The sequence below is a fragment of the Urocitellus parryii genome, unplaced genomic scaffold (assembly GCF_045843805.1).
Source record: "Urocitellus parryii isolate mUroPar1 unplaced genomic scaffold, mUroPar1.hap1 Scaffold_205, whole genome shotgun sequence".
NCBI lineage: Eukaryota > Metazoa > Chordata > Mammalia > Rodentia > Sciuridae > Urocitellus > Urocitellus parryii.
Window position 1 is genome coordinate 279734 of NW_027552342.1, and position 6000 is coordinate 285733.

Below are 6000 nucleotides of genomic sequence, written 5' to 3' on the forward strand. Positions count from 1 at the left end.
TTCAACAGATGAATGGATAAAGAAACTGTGGTACATATATGAAATGGAATATTACTTATAGCATTAAAAGAGAAAAAATTATGGCATCTGTGGGTGAATGGGAATATCAGGTTAAGGGAAGTAAGCCAATCCCAAAAACCAAAAACTGTATGTTCTCTCTGAAAGTGGATGCTGAACCATAATGGGGGTGAGGTGGGTGGCAAGGGGCATGGAAGAATGGAGGAACTTTGACTGGGCAGAGGGGAGGTAGGACAGGTGAGGGGGCATAGGGATAGGAAAGATGGTAGAATGAGATGAACCTGATTACCCGAGGTACATGTAGGACTACACATGTGTTGTGTACAACTAGGAAAAGTTTTGTTCCATTTATATTCAATGAATTGAAATGCATTCTGCTGTCATGTATAACCAATTAGAACAAATTAAAAAAAAACCTCACTGATATTGGCTATCAAGGAATTACTGTTAAGTTGGGTGATGGCCCGTGGGTTCATTATACTATTCTCTATGCTTTTCTTTAAAGCTTTTCTAATTAAATTTATTCTTTAACTAGTACATAGAAACAAACACTACAATTATTGAAGTAGGTAACATGACATTTTGATGCATGTATACACTATGTAACGTTTAAATCAGGTTAAATATATATCTACCTCCTCAAACATCATTTCTCTATGGTAAAACTTTCACAATCTTTTCTTCTAGTATTCTGAAATGGACAGTATGTTATGGTTACCTATAGTCCCCTACTATTCTCTCTGCTCTTATTTGAAAGTTTCCATGATAAAAATACTAAAAATAATTTTTAAATTAAGATATAACTTCAAATATTTAAAGGATTTCTATGTAGAAAAGAATTCAATTTTATAGAGAAAATCATGTGAAGGAAAATTTGGAGTCAATACAAGGATGAACTAGACAACAGAAGAACATATAGCCTTGTAAGAGAGTGACTCATGCTAGGAAATACTGGTGTACAGGCCTCATAACTACTCGTCAGGGCCACAGTAAAGAAAATTACAGCAATGAATGAGAAACTAGACTAGCAGACTTCCAAGGTTTCTTCTAACACCAAGATTCTACTAAGATTCCATTGATCAATGAATCTGATTGGTGCACATCTCCCAAACACATCAGAGCCTATTACTCTCCAGTCCTATCAGATATCATACTACTTGTTTAAGATTTTACATTGACTTGTTCATAATTTTTGCATATATTTGTTAAGTCCTTTTCTTAAGGCTTTCAAAAATCACAATCATGCCTTACACCTGTTAGACTCTTTTAGTCCTCGCACAATGTCCTGTACATACTGGGCCATCAAAATGCCTTTTTGAAATCTCCTTTCAAATCAGTCTCCTAACATTGTGCCTCTTCTTTACCACTCACATCTATGTCTTACCTATCACCGTACAATCACTGACCATACCTGCACCACATTCGTGTCCCCCGACCTAGAACTAGAGGAGGGCTCTGTGCATACCTAAAAATATGAATAAAGTAATCCTTCCCATATCGTGAGGCTGTTAACTTTCCAAGTGATGCTGATTCATTCTGATAATCAAATTATGACTGTGGAAGACTGCTTTAATCACTGGAAATATCACTATTCTAACTGCCTGGCTTCTATATACCTCTTACTCAGGTGGCTGCCACCATCATGAACAAACATGGAGCCAACTGAAAAATGATTTGTTTCTCCCCACCACATCTTTTCCACCCTGGTGGTCTTTCCTCCCCAGGAATATTCATTGTCTTTATACCACCTTCTGACTGCCTACATGAGAATTAGGGGGTACGTGGGGGTAAAACCCTTCAAAATGCCAGACACCTCACCAGACACTTTACCTTGTCAAATCATTAAATTCTTATGATTGGAGTAAGCATTATCTACATTTTTCAGATGAGGAAAACTTTTTTCAAAAGTTTAGTTATTTGCCCAAACTTCTAAATGATAACCTTGGGATTTGAAACCAGATCTACCTGGCTACAAAATTTATACATTTTACAAGGAAAACAACATCATCATCTTTCTTACTCAAGCCTTGAAATAACACAATCTACAGGAAACAACTTCAGTTTAGGAGGATTACTGTCACAATGGCCCTAGGACCATCTTATCCTCCAACCTCTAAAAGCTTTCTCATTCCTATAATTAAATTCTAAAAGTCCAATATCAACAAATACCAATGGGGGAGAGGTAAGCCCTAAAATGCTTAGATAAGCTTCTAGACAGATTAAATGTCTTGTTTGGATCATGATTTTCTTTAGAAAGATCAGTCTTAAGTGACTCTAAGAAACAGATCTAACCTAATTCCTTTCATTCTTAAAACTTTCTAAGGATCCCCACTATTAATGGTCTAATGCGACTTTGGCTCATGACTTCCTTTAAGATTTGCTGGCCTCTCCAACAGACCATCCCCTTCCAACTTCACACTTTACAACACCAACTATTCACATTCTCCAGCCCTACCCAAATATCCTTTTCTTCATGTTTCCATTTCTCTGAACACATTTCTTCTGACTACCAGCTTCCCCCACCATCCTCCAACCCAGCCTATCTAATCAACAACAAACCACATGTCAGACTCCTGTTTGCCCTTTGCCTGTGCTTCAAACACATCTCAACTACTTTATGACCTTATTGATCACCCTTCCAACCATAATAAATGCATTTATGGACAATAATGTTCTACCATCAAATAAATACCTCTCTTTCTGCCATTATCTTACTGTGTTTCAAGTGAATGCTGTTATCTCCCTGCCAGAAAGAAAGGTTCTGAGGGGAAGAACCAAGTTTTTACAGGTGTGCAAATGACCAGCCTTGGTAGACAGCAAATCTTCCTCATGTGCTAAACCAAGTAGCCATTAAAGCCACACCCCTATGGCTTTTGTTTCTGGAGCTATCTACTCAAAGGGTCAGGAGTCATTTTCATAAAGACATTTTAAGTTCTTCACTTCATGACCAGAAGCCACTTACAAACTAATAAATAATCAACATTCTAATTGAAGAAACTATGTCAAACTTACCATCTTAGACAAATAAAGCAAGAATGAATGTAACAAGAAAAGTATGCTGTCCAAAAGGGTGGCATCTGCTGGCTCTTCTACCTTTATCTCTAGTTGGTTTTCTGTATCAGCAGCATCAACAGGAGTACCTTCTGTTATAAGTAGCTCTAAAATTGAAAGGGGAAATGGTTACTTTATTTTATGCTATAGTATAAGAATTGTCTCTCTTCAGTTTCAATATTCATTGAGTGTTTCACTTAGAGTCACAGTGCCTGGAATATGTGGCTCTCCTAAAGACAATTAACACAGAGAAGAAAACTTCAAAATCCTAATTAGAGCTGTCAGACCCTTCAATTATAAAATGAACATTCTCCAGTCTACTCTCCACTACTTCCATGGCCATACAACTGCTACCAGAACAATATTTATTCAAGGAGAAATTTTAAAACCAGAGATATATAGACAGGGTCACATTCAACAAACATGGATTTAGTGCTGGTGAAACTTTGTGTTTAAAATTTTAGGAAAGCTGAAAGAGGGAGTCTTGGTTTGCAGATTTGCAGGTGGAATGAGCCAAGGCTTAACACAGCATCTGGCACCTGGCAGAGATACTCAACAATTATTCATTGAATGAACAGATGACAGCTATTTAAAAAGAACACAGTAATACCAAGAGAGACTAAAGGGAATTGGGTACAGACCTGCACTGAGGCTCTGTGAATGAGGTAGAATTCCAGTTAGAACTGAGAGCTTGTAGGGGTGGAATTTCAGTATGAGTTACATGAGCCTGGGGTACGTTTGATTAAACAGCAGGAGTCCAACATGCAGTTATTAAGAAGTTGGACCAGTTGCTTCTAAGGTCTTTCTCAACCCTGAGATTCCATTCACTACTATTCTTTTAAGCTTTTGCCTAATTTTTTTTTTAGTTTTTTTTTTTGAGAGAGGAGAGAGAGAGAGAGAGAGAGAGAGAGAGAGAGAGAGAGAGAATTTTTTTCATATTTATTTTTTAGTTTTCGGCGGACACAACATCTTTGTTTGTATGTGGTGTTGAGGATCGAACCCGGGCCGCACGCTTGCCAGGCGAGCGCGCTACAGCTTGAGCCACATCCCCAGCCCTTTTTTTTAGTTTTTGATGGACCTTTATTTTATTTATTTGTATGCAGTGCTGAGAATCAAACCCAGTGCCTCACATGTTAGACAAGTGCTCTACCACTGAGCTATAACCCCAGGCCCTCCATTCACTATTGGTCTATGAATTTGACTGCTGGTGAAGTCTGCCCCATTGCCTCAGCATCTCAGCACCTGAGACACATTAAATGACATTTGGGAAGATTTTACCTATAGAGGTCATTGACATCACTTTGTGGTGGAACCTAAACATCTCCTGAACATCTGTCTCTTTTCCTTTAATATGAAGTTCGATGTCCACTTTTGGCTCTTCATCATTATCTGTCTTAGAGGTTTCCACAAAAAGACCATATTCTGCACTTTCAGGATAAATATAATCTGTTGCTGCTTGTGGTTTCTTCTTTTTTCTATCTGGGACTAAATCTTCCTCATCTTCTTTTTCTTCTTCTGAATAAGAATTCTCCAAATCCATCATATCTGTTTTCTCATCACCACCTGTGCCAATAAATAAAGTATCCTCCAAGGTTGTCAGTATATTTTTATCATCATCCTTGATGCCCGGGGGCAGAGTTACCTCAGCCTTATCTTCTCCATTTGAATTCTGCTCTTCACCTATTGAATATTTCTCCACTCCAAACTCCACTGTGAATTTCATGTCTTCTTCATTTATAAAGGTTAGTAACGGGGGCTCCCCAAAGCTTTCCTCATTCTCCTCTTCTTCCTTATCAAATGCATAATAATCAGCATTCAATTCCTCATCATCAAAATCATCTTCTAATGAAGTCACCAGTCTGGTCGTCTCACCATCAGACACAAGTGCATCAGCAGTAGAGCCAAATTTGGTTTTCAAGTCGAATGTCATTTCTTTTTTCAAAAGTTTATAAGCATCAGTCTTCTCCTGTTCGTTTGAGACCTGAGAAATGTTGCTGGTTTTGTTGCTTTCACTTTCTGGCACTTTCAATTTATCTGGTAGTATTTCTTCAAAAAGTTCAAATGAAGTTTGTTCACCCTGAGCATTATCTGTTTGACTATCTGCATGAGGATGGTTCTTCTGAGCCAAAAATTGTTCCTACCATCCATAGTGTTTTCTGAGAATGCACTTTCAATGCGCTCTGAGTTTTTCCCAACCCCCGCCTCAGTCAGTAGAGAAAAATAAAACGCTGGCAACAAGTAGGAGGGCGCCGGCAGAGCCGGAGGGGACACACACAGGGTCCCGAGGCTCTGTCACTCCTGCACCCCACCCGTTGTCCTTCGAACCCCTAGCCCAGACCGCAGGGCTGGGGACCAGGGGATCGGAGCCCCATGCAGCCCCAAAGAGCCACCGCAGAGACCCCGGGCCGCCCACCCGCCTGCTCACTCACTGGTGCATTCGTAGTCTGCACAGAGTTTGTGCTTCCAGCAGCGCCTGCCGGTGCTTGGGTCCAGGTGGCCCGGCACTCGCCAGGTGGGACAGAGCACGAACAGCCAGAAGAGCAGCCCAGGCACCGCAGCCATGTTGTGGTCACCTCAGTGAGCCCGTGATGCGGTGGAGTAGGCTGAGGCAGGCAGTGGCAGGCGGCGATGGAGGGGGCTCAGGGGGCGGGTGGGTAGCGAGGCAGGGAGGGGTGGTGGGTAGCAAGGCGGGGAGGGGTGACGCCCGGGAAGGCTTAAGCCTTTCCCGGGTGACACGTCAGCAGGGATATCTGGGGGTAGATGCACAGACTCTACTGGAGAACTCACAGAGCCAGAGCTCTGTCCTTCTCTAGTCAAGACCTTCTCCTCAACTGAAGACCTTCTCCTCTAGTCGCTGCCTTGGCAACTAGAACTCTCCTTCTCGTCCAATCACCTGCCTTTGCTTCTATGCCCTCACAAGTCATCACCCAC

General features: G+C 41.0%; 1 pseudogene; it reads right to left on the reverse strand.

The window, feature by feature from the left end:
- The window catches only part of LOC144251770 (transport and Golgi organization protein 1 homolog), a 30804-nt pseudogene extending 25173 nt beyond the window's left edge, over positions 1–5631 (reverse strand).
- Positions 5632–6000: the final 369 nt, after the last annotated feature.